A 22415-nucleotide genomic window follows, 5' to 3' on the forward strand; every position below is an offset into this window, starting at 1 on the left:
TGGCATACCAGTCTTAGTCCGTTGGGTTCAATATTGCATTGGCCCACCCTTTGTAGCTATAAGAGCTTCAACTCTTCTAGGAAGGCTGTCCACAAGGTTTAATGTCGTGTACACACGACCCGACTTGTCGACCGAACTGGTCTGACGGAACGAATCCCCTTTTGAGAATTCGATCGTATGTGGGCTTCATCGGACCTTTTCTGTCAAATTCTGTCGGATTTTAGAAATAGAACATGTTTCAAATCTTTCCGATGGACTCGAGTCCGATCGAAAAATCCATTTGTCTGTATGCTAGTCTGACGGACAAAAAAAGGACGCAAGGGCAGCTATTGGCTACTGGCTATGAACTTCCTTATTCTAGTCCGGTCGTATGTCATCACATTCAAAACCATCGGACTTTGGTGTGATCGTGTGTAGGCAAGTCTGTTTCATTGGAACTCCGTCGGAACACCGTTGAAAAGTCCTTTGGGGTCCAGTCCGACGAAAAGTCCGGTCGTGTGTACACGGCATAAGAATGTGTCTATGGTAATGTTTATCCATTCTTCCAGAAACACATTTGTGAGGTCAGGCTCACAGTCTCCTCTCTAATTCATCCCAAAGGTGTTCTATCCGTTGAGGCCAGGACAGTCAAGTTCCTCCACCCCAAACTCGCTCATTGATGTCTTTATGGACCTTGCTTTGTGTACTGGTCCAAATGCTTTGGTGGAGGGGGGATTATGGTGTGGGGTTGTTTTTCAGGGGTTGGGATAGTCCCTTAGTTCCAGTGAAGGGAAACTCTTAAGGCGTCGGGATACCAAGACATTTTGGCCAATTTCATCCCAACTTTGTGGGAACAGTTTGGGGATGGCCTTTTTCTGTTCCAACATGACTGCGCACCAGTGCACAAATCAAGGTCCATAAAGACATGGATGAGCGAGTTTGGGGTGGAGGAACTTGACTGGCCTACACAGAGTCCTAACTTCAACCCAATAGAACACCTTTGGAATGAATTAGAGTGGAGACTGCGAGCCAGGCCTTCTCATCCAACATCAGTGCCTGACCTCACAAATGTGCTTCTGGAAGAATGATCAAACATTCCCTTAGGAACACTCCTAAACCTTGTGGACAGCCTTCCTAGAAGAGTTGAAGCTCTTATAGCTGCAAAGGGTGGGCCAACTCCAATTTGAACCCTACGGACTAAGACTGGGATGCCATTAAAGTTCATGTACGTGTAAAGGCAGGCGTCCCAATGCTTTTGGTAATATAGTGTATGTGACATTGGTCCAGTAAGCTCCGCTACTCCATTGATCTCCACTTGCTTCTGGGTCCCATGTTGAGCTGGTGCCCTGCTGCATTATGAACACAGGAGGTCACCTGTTTGGCACAGGCACCATTCAGAGAACACTTTGCAATTCTCAGTAAATGTCACCATCTCCATCTCATTTAAAGAAAAAAAAACTTTGCATTCACTGAGAAAATGCAAAGTGTTTTCTAAATGGCTCCCTGTTTTCAGTGAGAAGCCACACAGAAGCATGGACCTGGAAGCTAGTGCCAATCACTGGTGTAGTGGTGCCTACTACAGAGATTTCCAGCTCCACGGGGATCCCACAGATGTGGCACATACCTACTTATATTGTTCCTAGCTGGTTACCTAGAATGCACACATATGAGCGTTTCTAGTTCTGAGACTGCACTGTCAAGGCTGGGGAAGCAGTGTGTTTTGCAATCCTGTGATCACCATGACAGCCAATCATGGTGGTCATATGAGGTTTGTTTACAAACAAACCCCCTCCTCTTCATTTCTGGCAGCCTGAAGCTACCACTGAGAATCGAAGGGTGTAATAATGGTTTTCAAACACTGATAAAAAAAAAATTAGTTTAAAATAGCAATGTATGCATTTATAAAAAAAAAATATTTTTTAACACTATTGTCCATTTATCAGTGAAAAACACAAGTATCGGATGTATTAATACAGTGTACCAAAAAAAAAGCATTATGTGTTGCTCTTTTTACAGATCCAATCCTCCCTTACCCCCTCCTCCTTAGTCTTTCCTGACAATCTTTTTTACCCCCCCCCCGCCTTGTGAAGCCAGCAATACTTACCTAATACAAGTCCCTCATCCATACTCCTTGCTGCTGCTGGTTCCAGTGTGAGGGACTGCTATTCCTACACTGCCACTGCAACCCAAGACCACCGTTTCCTGCCATCTTCCTGTTATTATTTCAGTCCACCTCTCTCCCGGGGGGACCCCGTCGACGGCCATCCAATAGGAAGAGTCCACGTCGAGCCCCCGAAAAAGTATCCCAAGGAAGAAGTAAACAAAAGAATAAAAAAGGCCCGGGCCTTGATTCCCGTATGACTTTGGCTTATCTATGTAAAAATGGACATTTAGGATTTATTTTAATATAGCGATCAGATAGAGGTGGGGTGAAAAGGAGGGCTGGGCGAGACATAAAATGTATCCCAAAAAGAGGTTTAAAATAATATATAACATTTTTGATATTTAAATATATAACTATTTAAAAAGGATGTGTAGGACTGCTATTCCTATACTGCCACGCAGGGTTGCCAACCTCCCGAAGCAATTTTTTACTGACAAAACATGGAAAATTTACTGCCAGAGTACATTTTTACTGGCAACCTGAAAAATTACAGAACTCCTATTGAAAACTAACACAGTGAAAATTTTTACAGTAAAAACATGATATGAAAACACTGACATTACCCATAACAAAGTAATTTGCATGATTATACTTAAAAAGTCAACACAGCATGAAATTACCAGCCCCTGATATTTACTGACAGTTGTAAAAAAAAAAAATCACAGATTTTTACAAACTGTCAGTAAATTTACTGGCAGTTGGCAACCCTGCTGCCACGGCACACCAAGACCACCGTTTCCTGCCATCTTCCTGTTATTATTTCAGTCCACCTCTCTCCTGGGAGGACCCCGCCGACGGCCATCCAATAGGAAGAGTCCACGTCGAGCACCCGAAAAAGTATTCCAAGGAAGAGGTAAACAAAAGAGGAAAAGGCCTTGTCCTTGAGTCCCGTATGACTTTGGCTTATCTAAGTAAAAATGGACATTTAGGATTTATTTTAATACAGCGATCAGATGGGGGGGGGGGTGAAAAGGAGGGATGGGCGAGACATAAAATGTTTCCCAATAAATAGGTTTAAAAAAAATATATAACATTTATTTAAAATATATAATTATTAAAAAAGGATGCTTAATTATATCAAATTAAATGATAATATATTTAATGATATAGTTAAATATAATTAATAATTATGCTTAGTTTTTAAAAAAAAAAAAAACATGCGAGCAGGAAGCATTTTTATTGTAGAAAAGCCATACTGGCTTTTGGTACATTTTTTGGTAGGTGGGAACGCTCACAATTATGTACTTCAGTTGCGTATTTAGCGGTTTGCCTACATACACTTTAATTTCATTCCACCTACGCTTTACCTTTCTCTGATGACTTGGTTTCTTTTCATATCTTTAAATAAATAAAAATGATTGAAAGAAAAGAAAAACATTAAATGTATAATACTTTATATAAAGCTTTCTATAATGCACAGCGGAAATCAGGCTAAAACTTCCAACGGGACTTTATCAATCTCGGCACTGAACAATCACTGTGATAAAAGATGAAAGCACACAAACACGCCTGATCACATTGGGTGAATGTACGTACCCATGACTACATGAAGAACTAGAGGGGGGCACATTGCAAACACCCACTTCAGCCCCAAGCAGTTGGCAGAAAAGAATCCAGCCCAGCCAGAGTTGGATCACCCACAAGGCAACCTAGACAGAAGCCTAGGGCCTGGTAGGTCCAAGGGGCAAAGCTTACCTATTTCGCTCCTGAAATAAATCAGGATGGGGGGGGGGGGGGGGGTAGCTCAACTGGTTAAAGCTGTTAAACTGCCTGTCATTTCACAAGGGAGGATGTAGGCAGTTAGTGTCTGATGGAGCAAGCTATGCAAGTACAGACAATACAGCTGCACTAGCTTCTCTCTGGCCATTGCAATCCTTATCAATCAAGGCATGGGGCAGTCAAAGCTGCTATCTTGCCTAGAGCCCTGTCCTGCCTTTAAGGATAAGTGCACTTCTGACCTGATCTAACCTAATTCACCCAACTCACGCAACCAAGTCCAAAGTTTGTCTTGTGCCTGTAGATTTTTGATTGAATGAGAAGGTATACAAACCACTTAGATGCACCAACGAAGTTGTCGGAAAATCCGATCGTTCTGAACGTGGTGACGTAAAACATGTACGTCGGGACTATAAACGGGGCAGTAGCCAATAGCTTTCGTTTCTTAATTTATTCTGAGCATGCGTGGCACTTTGTGCGTCGGATTTGTGTACACACGATCGGAATTTCCGACAACGGATTTTGTTGTGGGAAAATTTTATAGCAAGCTCTCAAACTTTGTGTGTCGGAAATTCCTATGGAAAATGTGTGATGGAGCCTACACACGGTCGGAATTTCCGACAACAAGATCCTATCACACATTTTCCATCGGAAAATACTATCGTGTGTACAGGGCATTACAGTTGCAAATTATTGTGTTCTAACTAAATGTGATGCAAGAATCAGAAATTCGTAGTCTCTGTCCAACCCCCTCCCACTGGCCAGTATATTGGTGTACGCTGGGGCACAAATCCAGTGATGGAGCGTTCAAACCCTCAACCTCTATATACCTACTGGTGTAGGTAAATTAGTCTGGCTGAGAGCCAGTGCTGGGTTAAATCTTGGTCAGGGTTGAGTGACTCGGGGGGGCTGGATGACTCAGCAAGCAGCCCCTCTGGTGCCTCCCCCTATTTTCTGGAACCTTGGAGAAGCTTCCAGATGTAGTGGGTGGGGGCTAGGAGGAGCTGCTTGGCATATTTATGAGAACCCCAGCCAATCCCTAGCAAATGGGCTGGCAGGGGGCAGGCCACCTCATAAATGGGCATGAGTCATGCCAGCAGAGGGCAGTTGGGTGGAAGATGAAGATAGAGTGCTGAGGAGGCTGTCCGTGGCACTTGAGGGTGCCCCCTAGTCTTGGGAGGGGGGGTGACCTCAGGCTTGGGGCTCGGGTACTGGAAGGATCCCCCACAACACATGGAGGAATCCCTTCCTGGAGGCACGGGAGCAGGTCAGCATGACTGGGAGATCTCCTGAGAAGTCAGCCGGGTGGGCTGGTGAGTGTCAGTCTGGGAGGACTGTGGAGAAGTTAGCCAGGAGGGCTAGTGAAAGAGACAGCTGCAGCCAGGCGGGCTGGCAGTGCCTGAAAAGGTGGTGCTGGGATCAGTAGCCACACGGATGTACTGTATTCTGGACACTGACTTTTTGCTACACAACCAAGGGGCCTCGGGTTCCTGTCTATAGCAGGCTTTTGCTCAAAAATCTGACGAAATTCTGTGTTAGATTAACCATCAGTGTGCCAGTGGGGTTCTGCAAGCAAGTGAGTGCTGGAGGAAGCAGAGTGTATATAGGAGAAGTATCCCTGAAGTGGACATCCTCGAAGTGGACATCCCATAATACCCCTCTCCCCATTTAAGTTTATTTCCCTCTATAAAGCAAAATAAAAAAAAAAATTTTACGGACTGCTCTCTGACTGAGTGACTGTGAAAATTCGATTTGCCTGGCTGTGCACGGTGGGGGATCCCAGTCACTTGCGGCTCCTTGGGGGTGTGCTATACTGGCCTTAGGTGCCCAAATGGTGTCCCAAACAGGTGATACCGTTTCCTTAAATAGTAGACAGAGTGCTCAGGCCACCGGCCTCTCGCCACCATATGAGCTGATGACTTGCCTCTTCCAGCTTTTCATCCAGGATCAGGGACATCAGTTGTGACATGACTCGGTGATTACATCCTCCTCACAGTCCTGGTGGTGGCAGCAGACTCAATGATTGCATTCCCACAGACCTGGAGATGTCAGCGACCAAGCCTCTCTGTGTCTCCCACACACCTGTGAATTGTCCAGTAGAAAGCCTGCTGCACTGTCTACTCCATATAGTCCTCCAAACGACATCCCCAGGCTCAGGGACTCTCTGCCTTTTTTTCTTGCAAATAGTTGATTCTGCTGGGACTTGTAGTCCAAAAAAACTGTGCAGTACCAGGTACAGGCTCTCTGGGAACTACATATCCCACATGGCCTGGCTCCTCCCAGCAAAATACTATACACTTCACATCGCCACTTCAAAAAAGTCTGATGCTTTTAAGTTCAGTAGCTCAAACTGAAATTTACACACAAATGTTAATAACTCAATGTGGTGACTCCACCCAGTCATTACCTTTGTATGGCTCCATGTCAGAAAAACATATCAACAGACTCTGCCTCCACTTTTTTTTAGAAGACCGGGAGTGCTCTGAGCATACTTTCTGATGGATGCACACTGCATTAAATATTAGTTTGTAAAACAAGGGCTGTACATAATACAAATATAGTAAAGAAAAAAAATATCTATATTATATACAGTATAAACATAAAACAAATGTAAACACAATTGACCCAAAAGTATCAAAGCTAAACTCCAAGACGGTATAAAATCAAATGAATAAAGCTCTGTAAATATTGATACATTTTTAAATGTATTTTATTTTAATACACAGTTTGCAGTGTTTGAATTCACCTCCTGTAGAATTTGTCTCTCAGAATTTAGTTAAAATAAATATTAATACTTTAACAGGTAAAACAGGTCCTATATACAGTATTTCTCTAAAAAGTTTCTGCACTTTTTTTTTTAACTCATTTAAATCTAAAAATGCGCAGAAACTTTTTGAAGACCCCTCGTATATATATTAGTATTTCATCTGTATATCACTTCATTGTGCATTCTCAGCACATTCTTTAGTCCCACTTTCATGTCATTTTTCTGTGTTGCACTGAACTGCAATAAAGGGGTTGTATAGGAAAAAAAAATGTTTTTGAAAAATGACAAAACATGTCTACACTTACCTGCTCTGTGCAATGGAATTGCACAAAGCGACCCCAAACCTCCTCTTCCCAGGTCCCGCGCTGCCACTCTCCTTTATCTGGTGCCCTCAGTAGAAAGCCATTTCCCATGGGGGCACTTGTGCTGGCTTGCTCCCGAGCTCCGCTGCTGCGTCAAAGAATGTATTAAAGGGGTTGTAAACCCTTGTGTTTTTTCACCTTTGTGCATCCTATGCATTAAGGTGAAAAAACTTCTGTCACTGACCAGCCCCCCGTTTTACTCACCTGAGCCCATTCTTTCCCTCGGCGGAGACATACTCTACTCTCTGCCTGGGGTTCTCGGTTCTTGATTGGATAGATTGATAGCAGTGCAGCCATTGGCTCCCGCTGCTGTCAATCATTGACGCGGGCACTGGGGGGCGGGGCCAAGTCCGGAATTCTATGTCTATGGACGCAAATGCTGGACTCAGGAGCACGCCTGCAAGGTAGCCCCCAGGGAGAGTGCTTCTCCTAGGGGGGTTACCAAAGCGAGGAGGAGCCAGGAGCGTCGTTGGGGGACCCCAGAAGACGATGATCAGTGCCACACTGTGCAAAAGGAGCTGCCCAGTGCAGGTAAGTATGATATGTTTGTTATTTAAAAAAAAAAATGAAGGGTTTACAACCCCTTTAAGGTAAAAAATGTTTAGGGTTTAGAACCACTTTAAGTTGTTATTGTTTTGTAGTATGCTGACATCTAGTGGTGGTATCTTGACACTAAAATTTGTTTATTAATGCAATTTTGTTATCTTCATCAGTCCTCCCCTCCTGTTTAGGGCTAGTTAGTATTGTATTAGCTAGACCTACCCTACTTCTTCCATGTTCCCTCAAACAGTGTGTTAATTATTCACGGAGACGGGGCTTAGGAAAGTTATTGTCTTCTTACCCTTGAAAAGACTGGAAAAAACATCCTCTGTACTTCAACTGTCTGAAGTAAAATTGTGCTGGATTCAACTCCTGTCTCTTATTGAAGAGTTAAGCCGCCTGCAGATGGTGCCAAGTCAGCAGGTGACCACACTGTCTGGACAGATTGGGTCTAAGAAGGTATGCCAATACATTAATCCGCATTTGAAACAGAAAACACGGAAATATCAGCTATCCAGAGACACATATGTGCGGAGTGTGTGCGTTTTAGGCCCACTCTTTTGTCGCCATACATTTGTGTTAAGCAGGCAGTAACAGGTTAACAGTGTACATAGGTGTTTGCCCATCCTATCTATTATAGTGTATACTGTATGTGCTTCTTTTTGTCTGAATGTTCAGGGTGTGGAGCTCTGCACACAATGAGAAAGAGGGAAGCAAAGCAGCAAGTTTGTCCCAAGGGAAGAAGCACTATAAAGAATGAAATGTAGATCTCATTATGATTATATTGCGTATTACGTTCTGTTGTAACAGCAAAGCCACAAAAGCTGCAGGGAAGTACAGCTCAGAACACCAGTCAAAATAATTGTGCATGTTAGATGGGAGCAGAGGAGAGCAGAGCACACTCTATGTCACCTCATAATGAGAAGCTGGTTCACAAAATAAATTCACCGAGAATCACAAGGGGATATGAGCCACAGAAAAGTGGCAGTCATGCGTTTTTTCACATATGGATTTGTGATTGATCCAGGTGATCTAGAGTGATTGCATCGTTATCAGTTAATACGTTGAACAATGTAACATACACTGTACTGATAAAAATATGATCAGAAACAATCTATTAAAAAGATCTGGGATTTCTTTAATGTCTATGTATCACCTGAGGATAGTCCCTTCATTGGGTATATGTAAGGGTGTACAACCACTTTATTGTGTCTGTTAAAGGGCAGCGCTTTTCTGTGTGTGTTGGGAAAGCATATGGGTTTGTGCACATTCCCGACATGCACAAGGTGTGAACCGAGCCTTATGGTGCAATTTTGAGTCCATAGTCCATAAAGTGTACAGGTGTTTTTGACTCATTTTGACCAATGGCAACAAGACACCTCCTCCTACCAACATCTACTCTACAGGCTACATATAACAAGGAAGTGAGAAGACCACAGCATGGTTGACAAAGAAGAGGTAATCCAGTTGGTAGGACCCTTCCTCTATATCATCCGACAACACCTACAAATATTGCACCAAGCATAAGAGGGCATTGCAGGACATTGCTGTGAAGTCTACAAGGATTGGAACAGTTACTTGTGGTAAGGGGGGGGGGGGGGTGTTAGTGAATTTAGGTTTTGGCAACTAGGGGGTGCCCTCCATTAGAAAATATATAGTAAGTGAGCTACAGGGTGGGAGGAGTTTGGGTAGAGAGTGCAAGGAGATAAGAGCTTAGCTCCGTAGTTGGCCACAATGGGACTTGGTGGGGCCCTTCCTGCAAAGATTTAGCCTCCCAGTGTTTAGTATTCCCCAGCTGGCGAATACCTGGAGAGGTCCTGACTCCTGACACCTTGAGTGAGATTGAAGTGGGGAACAGGACTAGAAGTAAACTCTACTGTAAAAAGTGCCAACCCCAGTCAACCTTTATGGTGAGAAACTACGGATGGAAATTCTCTGTGGTGATATGTGACCTAATGATGTATTCTAGAATTATAAGCCCTGAATGTACACATGCCATAACTGTGTGCCCTGTTGCTGCCCACCATGAAGTTGGAAAGTAAAGTCTTTGCAGATGCATCGGAATCTTCTACATTATTACTTGAGGGCCTATCTGGGAAGTGGTTAACTGGTTCTTCTGGGAGAATACGGGGCACAGTGGCGGTCATGGAACTAAGTATGCACTAAAGAGATACATGTAATGGCTTCTTTCAGGAGTGGGGGATGCACACTAATAAGAGATAGGGCAACAAGGCCTGTTAGAAAATCGCCTGTCAATTGAAACGCGCCAGCTAGACGCCCCTACATTCACAGCATCCACCACTGTACCATCCCCCCCCCCTCCCTGTACCTGCCTGGTGAATTAATGAACTTTCGGGAGTACAGCGGATACCCTGGACTTATATTCAATAGAGCTTTAGGATACCTGTATGGATTCTTAAGACTCACATGTGAGGCAAGCTCCTACCTTGAGCCTCATCACACAGGCTCCGCTCCCAGTGCCAAACGGCTGTAGTGCCTGGCGTCTCTGTGGGAAGTATGCATAGAGCAGTGTGTACCTGGCTTGGTAAAGATTGCATACGGTCCCAGCTGGACTCTTTTGGCCTGGAAACTTGGTTGTGCCTTGGAACAAACGGAGGAATCATCCCCTTCCTTGGAACCTTCTGGGACTTCTTACCACAGGTAATCCTATTATAACTTACCTACTATATGGTTCATTTATTTCCAGAGACTCAATCTGAACACACTTCCAGCTGTTTCTTTTATTATTGTATCCCGCTTCTCCTTACTACACACCGGCAGGACAGATATTAACCAATTTTTCATTGAGACCGCTACCCTAACTGAGGATTATTCAAAAACACTTTTGGGACTCTCCTTTTTGCAGCTGCTCAACTATGGACCACCTGAGTTTTTGATCTCAACTGATAGCCAGCTATCTCAGGGAGTCTGAGTGAATGGGTGGTGTGCGCGTGGTGTGTGTCTGTTCATTGATTAATTTGTTACCATTTTAGAATTAATGGTGGAAGTTTTTTTATGTACTTATTACTGTGGGTGGAATTGTTTACAAATAAAGAATTCTATTAATACTTTTTCAACACCTTTGTGTTCCTTGTTGAAGAATCCTTTCCAGACCTTTTGGTCTCTTTCCACTGTCTCCCCCTTCCTTGCTATTTTTTTCATTTCAACAAGGCCTGTTAGTAGTACCATAGTACCCATGAATGGAACGTATTACCCACATTGGAATGGCCCTGTCTACGCTTGACCACACAGAAATAAAGCAAACGTAGGTGTCTTCTGAACATGCATTAACTACTTGCCGCCCGCACGCAGTATTTTTATTGCGGACGAATGGCACAGACAGCACTCTGCTGACCAGTGCTGTGATTGGACACAGCATGAGTTTGGCAGCTGATTTCAGCCAATGATTTTGGCAGATGACAGCTGATTTACAAAAACACAGAACTCTGTGTACTGTGAACAGCGATCTGGCTGTTTCCTCTCCCTGCAACACATAGAAAAAAACAGCCAGACCTGTAAGTAAAAGCAGCACACATTACACATTGTTAGGCACACAGTTATACCTTGGTTGCCCCTAGATGTTAACCCAGGGGTAGGCAACCTTAGAGAGATGGAGATCTACTTGAACAACACTGATGAAGTCAAAGATCCCTGGGCACAATGTCCTGTTAGGGCTAGTTCACACCAGAATGTGATGCCAGAAAGGCATGTTCCATGTGTGTTCAAAATGCACTGCCTTTGTGATCTACTGCGGGTGATGGTACATTGTTAACCCCAAATGTAGATCGCAAACGCAGTGGACACAAAAATAAAGTATTACAAGAAAGTGCAGGGTTTTTGAGAGTGCGTTACGCTCAGAATGCAGGGTTCAGGAGTGTGTTATGCTCAGAATGCAGGGTTTGAGAGTGTGTTGTACTCAGAATGCAGGGATCAGGAGTGCATTGCGCTCAGAATGCAGGGATAGGGCGTGCGTTACGCTCAGAATGCAGGGATCAGGAGTGCGTTATGCTCAGAATGCAGGGATTAGGAGTGTATTACGCTCAGAATGTAGAGTTCGGGAGTGCGTTACGCTCAGAATGTAGGGTTAAGGCGTGTGTTGAGCTCGGAATGCAGGGATGGGGAGTGCGTTACGCTCAGAATGCACGGTTAAGGAGTGTGTTGCGCTTAGAATGCAGGGATCAGGAGTGCGTTACGCGCAGAATGCAGGGTTAAGGAGTGTGTTGAGCTCAGAATCCAGGGATCAGGAGTGCGCTATGCTCAGAATGCAGGGTTATTATTACAAGAGAATGCAGGGTTTTTGAGAGTGCGTTACGCTCAGAATGCAGGGTTCAGGAGTGCGCTACGCTCAGAATGCAGGGTTAAGGAGTGTGTTATGCTCAGAATGCAGGGTTCGAGAGTGTGTTGCACTCAGAATGCAGGGATCAGGAGTGCATTGCGCTCAGAATGCAGGGATAGGGCGTGCGTTACGCTCAGAATGCAGGGATCAGGAGTGCGTTATGCTCAGAATGCAGGGATCAGGAGTGTATTACGCTCAGAATGTAGAGTTCGGGAGTGCGTTATGCTCAGAATGTAGGGTTAGGGCGTGTGTTGAGCTCGGAATGCAGGGATGGGGAGTGCGTTACGCTCAGAATGCACGGTTAAGGAGTGTGTTGAGCTTAGAATGCAGGGATCAGGAGTGCGTTATGCGCAGAATGCAGGGTTAAGGAGTGTGTTGAGCTCAGAATGCAGGGATCAGGCGTGCGCTACGCTCAGAATGCAGAGCTCATGAGTCCGCTACGCTCAGAATGCAGGGTTAAGGAATATGTTGTGCTCAAAATGCAGGGTTAGGGAGTGCGTTGCGCTCAGAATGCAAGGATTAGCAGTGCGTTACACTCAGAATGCAGGGATCAGGAGTGCATTACGCTCAGAATGCAGGGTTAAGGAGTGCGTTGCGCTCACAATACAGGGATCAGGAGTGCGTTACACTCAGAATGCAGGGATCAGGAGTGCGTTACACTCAGAATGTAGGGATCAGGAGTGTGTTATGCTCAGAATGCAGGATTCAGGAGTGCGTTACACTCAGATTGCAGGGATTGGGGGAGTGCGTTACGCTCAGAATGCAGGGTTAAGGAGTGTGTTGCACTCAGAATGCAGGGATCGGGAGTGCGTTACGTTCAGAACGTAGGGTTAAGGCGTGTGTTGCGCTCGAAATGCAGGGATGGGTAGTGCGTTACGCTCAGAATGCAGGGTTAAGGAGTGTGTTGAACTCAGAATGCAGGGATCAGTAGTGCGCTATGCACAGAATACAGAGATGAGGAGTACGCTACGCTCAGAATGCAGGGTTAAGGAGTGTGTTGCGCTCAGAATGCAGGGATCAGCAGTGCGTTGTGCTCAGAATGCAGGGATCAAGAGTGCGTTGCGGTTAGAATGCAGGGATCAGGAGTGCGTTACACTCAGAATGCAGGGTTAAGGAGTGGATTACGCTCAGAATGCAGGTATTGGGGGGGGCGGTGATATGAAGGGTGGAAGAGGACACTGCTAAGGGGGTGGCCCTGCCCATAGCAGTGTCCACTGCCCCCTTCACATCACACACACACACACACACACACACACATATACACACACACACAGTAGTGTCCTCTTTCCCCCCTTCCTTCCCATAGCATCCTACGTGTGCACACAGGAAACCGAGAAGCAGCACAGTTATGGACAGAGGGCAGGAGTGGGAGCTGGCAGAGTGGCTTTTCATATTAACAAGCTGGTGATTGGTTGCTTAGGACCTCCCACCCTCTGTCCTGAGCTGTGCTGCCTCTTGCTCTCCACTGTTCACTGATGACAGTGCCAGAGGAGGCTGGGGTGGGGTGAGAGGAGGACCGAATGCACAGCAGGGGAGACTGAGGGCAGAGAGAGAAGGACAGGCAGCTAGAACGGTAGCACAAACACATTCCCGGTCTACCTGTCACCTACCCATGGTCAACAGGTAGCCCGCGATCGACGGGTTGCCAATCCCGGTGTTAACCCCTTCCCAGCCAATGTCATTAGTACAGTGTACAGTATTATCACTGATTACTGTATTAGTGTCACTAGCGTAGTCAGTGTCAGTTAGTGTACCTCCCAGCCAGGGTCTGTTAGCGCCAGATTGCCCACCACACTATCACAGTCACACTATAAGTCGCTTATAACTGCCATTACAGTATAGCGTCTAAAGCTGTGTAAATTCCAGTATACAGTATATTCCATAGTTTGTAGATGCTATAACGTTCACACAAACCAATTAGTATACACTCATTAGGATTGTTTTTACCAAAGACATGTAGCAGAATAAATTTTGGCCTAAATTTATAAAGACATTCGATTTTTTTTAATTGGATGTTTTGTAACAGAAAATTTTCAAACATTTTCAGCCTTTTTTGTTTTTATAATATAAAAATAAAAAACCCAGTGGTGATCAAATACCACCAAAAGAAAGCTCTTTGTGGTAAAAGATACTAAACATGTCATTAGTGTACAGCATTGCTTGACCACACAATTGCCAGTTAAAGTAGCGCATTGCTACACAGCAAAAAAAGCCCTGTTCATGAAGGGGGTAAAACCTAACAGAGGTCAAGTGGTTAAAAATGCACATAGAAGCTTGTGAAAATTTGCAAAAACACACTAAAAAATGCATGAAGAAGCAGAAGCACAGGTGTGAACCCCTGCCTTACTGCTGGTCACCATTCATTTTTTTTTTTGTTTCTGTTTTAACATCTTTGTTTCTGGGAGGGGAGGCTATAAAAGCGTTCCTAGGCCTCTATTCTTAATCCTGGTGAATAATCCCCATTAACACAGACCCTGACCTCGGGCTGATGAATAGGGTTTCATTTTAACTAAAAAGTTTTAGCCTTATTAAAATACCAGAGCAGTGCTGTGGAAATTCCGCCTGGTATTAGGTGTCTAAGCCCTGTTTTGTTGGCAAAGAAACAGTCACTAGCCAGCTAAACCTGACACCAAAATAAGCCAAATGAAAGCCTAGCCGGAGCACGAAGCCGAGGCACTGTCTGCTGTAACTCACTCCGAGGAGTCAACCTTAGGGGCAAGTTTGGAGCACCTCCCTGACCCCCAGAGGCATGGCGGTAACCCCCAGAGACAGCGTGGGCTGACATTTCACCTCAGGGATAGATTACATGGAAATTGTAGGATATGTAGACAGATGGGCACCAGTCACTCTTCGGTCAGAAATCACAAAAACAGGGCCTTTAAGTTGAATCTGACACTCCTTCATTTTAGGATCCTTCTGTGAGTAATGTAATCAGCACCCATCTATCTCCAGGAGAGGCAACCAGCTCTCACACATAGGTTCCAGTGCTAAAACCCCTGCAGACACCTCCAGTAGGATCCTCCATGGGTCGCCATCCTGTTTCTAATCTTCCACAGGAGAATCAACCAACCTCCATGGGACTCCATCCTGCCTCCAGTGGAGATCAGCACATAGCTCCCAACTGGCCCTGAATTTGAGGGACTGTCCCCTATTTGGAACAAAGTCCCTCTTTCCTCCTCATTTGTCCCTCATTTTGGTCTGATTTATATAGTGATGTAGCACTCTGATGTCTAGGCAGGGTTGCTCCTAAATTTACTTGCCAGGTATAGTTGCCTTGGCCAATTGTTAGAGATCAATTGATTTCACCCTAATGCCCCGTACACACGGTCGGACATTGATCGGACATTCCGACAACAAAATGCTAGGATTTTTTCTGACAGATGTTGGCTCAAAAAAAGGGGAGATGAGAAACAGAGGGTTTCTCTAAAGAAGGTCAACATAGAACACTATTGTCAAATACAAAACCAGCTTTATTAATGACCAAAAAATATGATGTTGGCTCAAACTTGTCTTGCATACACACGGTCACACAAAGTTGTCGGAAAACCCGATCGTTCTGAACGCGGTGACGTAAAACACATACGTCGGGACTATAAACGGGGCAGTAGCCAATAGCTTTCATCTCTTTATTTATTCTGAGCATGCGTGGCACTTTGTGCGTCGGATTTGTGTACACACGATCGGAATTTCCGATAACGGATTTTGTTGTCGGAAAATTTTATATCCTGCTCTCAAACTTTGTGTGTCGGAAAATCCGATGGAAAATGTGTGATGGAGCCTACACACGGTCGGAATTTCTGACAACAAGGTCCTATCACACATTTTCCGTCGCAAAATCCGACCGTGTGTACAGGGCATTAGTCTGGAATTGCTGCACTTTTCCCTTCTGTCGCTGGGTGGCTGGGTACCTGGTGACATTAGATAAGACAAGGGCGATGCAAGTACAGATTAGGAGTATATGGGGTGTCTCAGCCAATAGGCAGGGGTTTTCTTGGGCCCCTTAGCCTGCTGGGAGAACCTATATATTTGGGTGGAGTCAGGTGATCGGAGTTGGGTGCCACCTGGACAGCTGTCTGGGTGTTGTACTGCCCGGGCTGCTAGGCCGGAGTTTGGGCCTATCCCAGGTACATCTGGATGCTAGGCTGTCTGAGGGCCTATCCAGAAGTATTCTCACCAGCCGGGGATAATGAAGAATCTGGAAACTTCAGCACGTGCCAAGCCAGGGACCCAGCCAGTGGGGTGAAGCTTGAGGAGTATCCTGGAGTGCCAAGCCAGGGACCCAGCAGGGAAGCGGGGGTGACGCTTGAGGAAGATACTGGAGTGCCAAGCCAGGGACCCAGCAGGGAAGCGGGGGTGACGCTTGAGGAAGATACTGAGTAAGAAGTTTGGAAGAGCTCACGGGATTCAGTGGAAGTGAATCAGCAAGTCTAGTGAGAGAGACTGGGAGCTCAGTGGGCTAAGAATCTACAAGAAGTGATTGTAGGAGAAGTAAAGGAGTTTGTTACAACTTGTGTTAGGAACTGTTATAAGACTGTTGCCATAGGAGACAGCGTCTCTACACATGCAGATGTGGTGTCTTGCTGGATGCCTTTCCCTGCATGGCTCTCTACCTGTAGAAGTCTCGGAGTCTGCCAATTAACATTGCAACTACCTATGAGTGTCCTGACCCTAACCTTCTCTCCCACAGTTCTGTTCATGAGAAAATAAACCTCTTTGCATTCAAGAAGTGTTTGGCACCCATGAATCTATCATGCACTACACCCACCATGCCTTGTAACCCACTTTATATAGAAGGATGTCAGCTGTCCCTGGCTCTGGAGGTTCTCATTAGACTAAAGAAGGCCTGGGACCTTGCTATAGTTATATTACCAAAAGTATTGGTACGCCTGCCCTTACACACACATGAACTTTATTGGCATCCCAGTCTTAGTCTGTAGGGTTCAATATTGCGTTGGCCCACCCTTTGCAGCTATAAAAGCTTCAACTCTTCACGAAAGGCTGTCCACAAGGTTTAGCAGTGTGTCTATGGGAATTTTTGACCAATCTCCCAGAAGCGCATTTGTGAGGTCAAGCACTGATGTTAGATGAGAAGGCCTGGCTTGCAGTCTCTGCTCCAATTCATCCAAAAGGTGTTCTGTCAGGTTGATGTCAGGACACTGTGCAGGCCAGTCAAGTTCCTCCACCCCAAACTTGTTTATCCATGTCTTTATGGACCTTGCTTTGTGCACTGGTCCAAATCATTTGGTGGAGGGGGGATTATGGTGTGGGGTTGTTTTTCAGGGGTTGGGCTTGGCCCCTTAGTTCCAGTGCAGGGAACTCTTAAGGCGTCAGCATACCAAGACATTTTGGACAATTTCATGCAGGCCAGTCAAGTTCCTCCACCTCAAATCCCAATTTGTCCAAAATGTCTTGGTATGCTGACGCCTTAAGAGTTCCCTTCACTGGAACTAAGGGGCCAAGCCCAACCCCTGAAAAACAACCCCACACCATGATCCCCCCTCCATCAAATGATTTGGACCAGTGCACAAAGCAACTGTAAAGCAACCTACCTACTGTAAGATCTCACACTAATTCCAGACTGTGACAGTGCCACCTACTGACAGAAGGGAGAACTGACAACCAGGCTGGACTTAGGGGAAGCTGAACAAACCACAGAGTATAAATTGGCATTGGCTGACTGCAGCCATGCAGAGATAAATGTACATACTTCTGCTTAAAGGGCAACACCACTTTCATGGGGAAAAAAATAGTAAATAAAAAATAATAATAAAGCATAATATACAATTGCAACTCAAGTCATATTCTAATTTTATGTTATTAAAAATTACCTTTCCTTTTTAATCTGCAGCTCTGTAATCTTCTGTAAAATGCAATGCAATGTGGCTACCTGGGGGTGTTCTGTACACAGAATGTGTACAGAATGCCCCCCAGAAACATAATTTCCTGCTTGTGTGATTGGCTCACTGATTTTCCCAGAAGTCTGCACTAAGAGCCCTTGCACACTGGGGCGGGGGGCGGCGTCGGCGGTAAAACGTCGCTATTATTAGCGTCGTTTTACCGTCGGTATGCGGCCGCTAGCGGGGCGGTTTTACCCCCCGCTAGCGGCCGAGAAAGGGTTAAATACCACCGCAAAGCGCCTCTGCAGAGGCGCTTTGCCGGCGGTATAGCCGCGCCGTCCCTTTGATTTCAATGGGCAGGAGCGGTAAAGGAGCGGTATACACACCGCTCCGAAGATGCTGCTAGCAGGACTTTTTTTACCGTCCTGCCAGCGCATCGCTCCAGTGTGCAAGCCCTCGGGGCTTGCACACTGGAATGAAAGTAGCGGCACTTTCGGGGCGGTTTGCAGGCGCTATTATTAGCGCAATAGCGCCTGCAAACCGCCCCAGTGTGCAAGGGCTCTAAGATACAAGTCACATTTCAGGCATCCCCTGCAACAAAAACTTCATTTTTGGTGAGATACTCCCAATAGGAAATCACGTCTAAAGTGGGGTGCACACTATAAGAAAATTGGACGAACAATCGTCCGAATTTCCTCGCTGTTTCACAGCAAATCGGAAACAAGGAAGGAAATAATGTATGAAAATTCTTGTACAACAAAGGTCGTTTCTGATCATGCACAGTGTTTTGTTTCTGATATACGAAAATCATACGAAAAAGGTACGCATTAAATTTTTTTAATTCTGTTCCTGTGCAAGAAAAATTTGGGAGGTTGTCCCTTTGGAAATTTTCGTTCGGAAAGTCAGAATCGGCTGTCGAAAGTTTGGTACACACTATCAGAAAATCGTATGATCGTTCCTTGGAAGTAAATAAGCGCCCGATTTTCTTATAGTGTGTGTGTGTGTGTGTGTACAAGCCATAAAGGGATGCAGACCCTGCGATTTTTACCCATTAGATCCCTGCAGGTGCAGCAGCTGACTGATAATTATGAAACCACTCCCATTAGATTACCCTACCTCATGGACACAGACAAGCACACAGGGATTTCTTCACAATTACAAAAGGTTGGAATCTGCAACAAAGTTTGTTAAAATCCTTGTAATGTACATAGATCACTTAGAGGGGAATGTTTTTTTCTCAACAAAAGTAGAGTTATTCTTTAACCGCTTAGCGAGTGCCCATGGTAGATTTACTGTGGCATGGCGGCCGCTCTGCTTTAGATCACGTATCTGGTATGTGATCTGACAGCTCTGGGTCTGGGGCATGCGCCGCCGCCGGCCCACTCCCGCTGTGATTGGACAGAGTGGGAGCAAAAAGATTTGAGGTGGACCTGCCAATCATTCTGAAGAAAGGCAGAACGGCGGTCTGCCTATGTTAACAAGGCAGATCGCCATTCTGTGAGAGGGAAATGTGCTGATCCTGTGTTCCTGCTAAGCAGGAACACTGATCTTTACATTCCCCCAGTCAAAACACCTCCCCCACAGTTAGTAATCACTCCTATGGAACACATTTAACCCTTTGATCGCCCCTGATGTTAACCCCTTCCCTGCCAGTGTCATTAGTACAGGAACAGTGCATATTGTTTAGCACTGATCACTGTATTAGTGTCACTGGTCCTAGTGTCAAAAGTGTCAGTTGTCCAATTTGTCCACCGCAATATCGGAGTCCCGCTAGAAGTCGCTGATCGCCGCCATTACTAGTAAAAAAATAAATACATTTAAATATAACATAGTTTGTAGACGCTGTAACTTTTGCGCAAACCAATCAATATACACGTATAGGGATTTTTTTTACCCAAAATATGTAGCAGAATACATATTGGTAATTCGATTTATTTTTCAACTTTTTAAAAAAAATTTTATTGGGAATGATTTATAGCAGAAAGTAAAAAATATTGTTTTTTTTTTCAAAATTGTGGTTTTTTTTGTGTATAGCATATGACCTGTGACGTGTTCCAGAAGGTTGTGGGCAGGGAGGGGGAAAGGAGAACTTTCACTTGAATCCCCTAGACGGTCTGAGCGGAAGTGAAAGCGGGTACCTGTCAAAACTAGGTACCTGCTCTCCCCCCAAAAAAAAAAAATATTCTAAATATATCAGAGAAAGGGGGAGGAAGAGGAAGAGCATAACTTCCCCTTTTGGGTAAAGTTCTGCTGTAAGGCAGGGAGGCTGGGTTCACCCTTATGCGAATTGGATGAGGGTTTCCCCTAGGGTTGCCACCTGTCCAGGATTCCCCTGGACAGTTCAGGTTTGGAATCATGCGTCCAGGTTTCAGACTGCCTGAAACATTATTCAGACCGGACTATGGCTTCCAGATACATCTGGATGAGAGGTGCCAAGGGGTGAGTGAGCTCACCATCCATCCCTGTCTGTGACTGAAGTCTACCTCCTTCTCTCGCCTGCCCCTGAGTGAGTAAACTAAGGTAATTCAGGGTTGTCAGAGCACCCCTTACATCAGAGTTCCCCTTTACACCAGAGGTTGCAGTGTTCTCCCTTACATGAGAGTCCTCTCCATACATCAGAGTTCTCAGTGTTCCCCCTCAATCAGGGTTCCCAGAGCATCCCTTATGTTAGAGTCCCTAGAGTTCCCCCTTACATCAGAGTCAGCAGAGTCTCCCCTTACAGTGAAAGGAAACTTTGCAAATTCAAATGTATAAGGGGAACTCTGTGGATTCAGATGTATAAGGGGAACTCTGTGGATTCAGATGTATAAGGGGAACTCTGTGGATTCAGATGTATAAGGGGAACACTGTGGACTCTGATGTAAAGGGGACTCTTGTGATTAAATGTTATTTAATTGCAAAATATATATATAGTTTATGTAGCAAGGTCTCCGGCCTTGTCCAATCTAATGAGGACCTCCAAGGCCAAAGATAGCTGACATCCTTCAATATGTGGTGGGTTGCGAGGCATAGTGGGTGCAAAAAAGGTGAAAGTCATTGGGCGCCAGACACTTCTTGGATGTAAAAGAGGTTTTATTTCTTTTGACAGTCCTTTTTGTATTTTTCGGGAAAAGGGGGACTCTTGTTATTAACTTCATATGATTAGAAATGTTATTTAATAGCAAATATATATGTACTGTATAGTTTATACTATAAAAAAAAAAAATTGTTGTGCGCTGCTAAAGTGTTCAGGTTTGACTTGAAGAAAAGGTGACAACCCTAGTTTCCCCTCATAAAATTCGCATGACAGGAGATTGTGGCCGGCCCTCAATGGAGCCGGTTCACACATCTCCGGGGCAGCCGCGAAGCACACAGCAGAAGGGTCCTGTGCGTCTTTGGCTCCATGTAAGGTCCGAATTCAGGCAGAAATTTGGACATAATTCGGACCTGAAACGGTAAACAGGGATGCACCGGACCCCCTGCTGAAAGCCACTCCGCACATAGTGTGAACCCAGCCTCAAAGAACAATAACTAGAGAATCATATTAACTGTGTATACCAGATAATGTGGCACCGTTCCCCCGCCATATATAAATGTTGTCATCATTTCAGAACCAGGAACCAAAACAGCAAAATAAAAAATTTCTAAAAATTTTGGCTTATTCACAATAGTGGTTACGCACCTTACTGCGTGCTTTACCACGACATACGTTAAGTTTGTTGGTGCAATGTGGTGCCATTCAGAATACCTCTTTATTCCGCTCATTCTCCAGAAACCCAATCAGCCCTCTTCCCTTCATAGTTGCCAGATGTTCCATATTTTGCAAGACAGTCCTGACATGTTTAGATATGTAAGGGCCCATTTATCTAGCGTGATCGGCAGGCACGTTGCTAGGTCTACAAAAGATCTAGGGCTAGAGCCCATAGCAGCGTAGTAAAGAAAGTCATACGCTTGGGCGGGTATACACATGTATATACAGTAATATACGTGTGTGTGTGTGTGTATATATATATATATATATATATATATATATATATCCCCAGAGAGCCCCCCACTTACATCAGGGTCCCCAGAGAGCCCCCACTTACATAAGGGTCCCCAGGGACCCCTGCAGAGATTCGGGGGTATGGGCTCCAGATTCAGGGCTATAGCCCCAAAAGCCACCCCCTAGCGACACCACTGGTGATCGGTAAAGCACGTGTTAGCATGCACTTTACCGCAATGCATTAGTGTTATACAGTGCCCTTTATTCATTCATTCATTTGCCAATGGACATAGGTTGCAAGTGCAGCACCAATATCCACAAACTCCAGCACAATCCTTACAACCTTTTAAACCCAAAAAAAAAGATTCAAGGTGGTTAAGCTATAACTAAAGGCAAAACTTTATTTTTTAGTTTTGAATAGTGTCAAGCCTTTACTGCTGCCTGTACCCCTGTTAGATTCACCCTCTCCATTTGTCATGTTTACCATTATCCCTGAAAATGAAACCAGAACAGGAATAAAAGGAGAAATCTTCCAATGGGGACATTTCTGGGGACAACCAGGGATTCCCTCACTTTGCAGGATTCTCTTTCACTTCCTGTTTTGGCTATGGAACAGAAAGTGAAGGGAAATCTCCTCAATGGGACAAAGAGGACAAAACATTTTTAAACAGATAGTCTCACTCACCCTTCACCTAAGCTCATTCTCTTACAGAAATGAGACTCCAGCTCTACACCCAGCATCACTCATTT

General features: G+C 45.0%; 1 protein-coding gene across 1 annotated transcript in view; it reads right to left on the reverse strand.

The window, feature by feature from the left end:
- The window catches only part of RCAN2 (regulator of calcineurin 2), a 229639-nt gene that overhangs the window by 162974 nt on the left and 44250 nt on the right, over positions 1 to 22415 (reverse strand). The window lies entirely within an intron of this gene.

The sequence above is a fragment of the Aquarana catesbeiana genome, linkage group LG04 (genome assembly GCF_042186555.1).
Source record: "Aquarana catesbeiana isolate 2022-GZ linkage group LG04, ASM4218655v1, whole genome shotgun sequence".
In the NCBI taxonomy this organism is placed as follows: domain Eukaryota; kingdom Metazoa; phylum Chordata; class Amphibia; order Anura; family Ranidae; genus Aquarana; species Aquarana catesbeiana.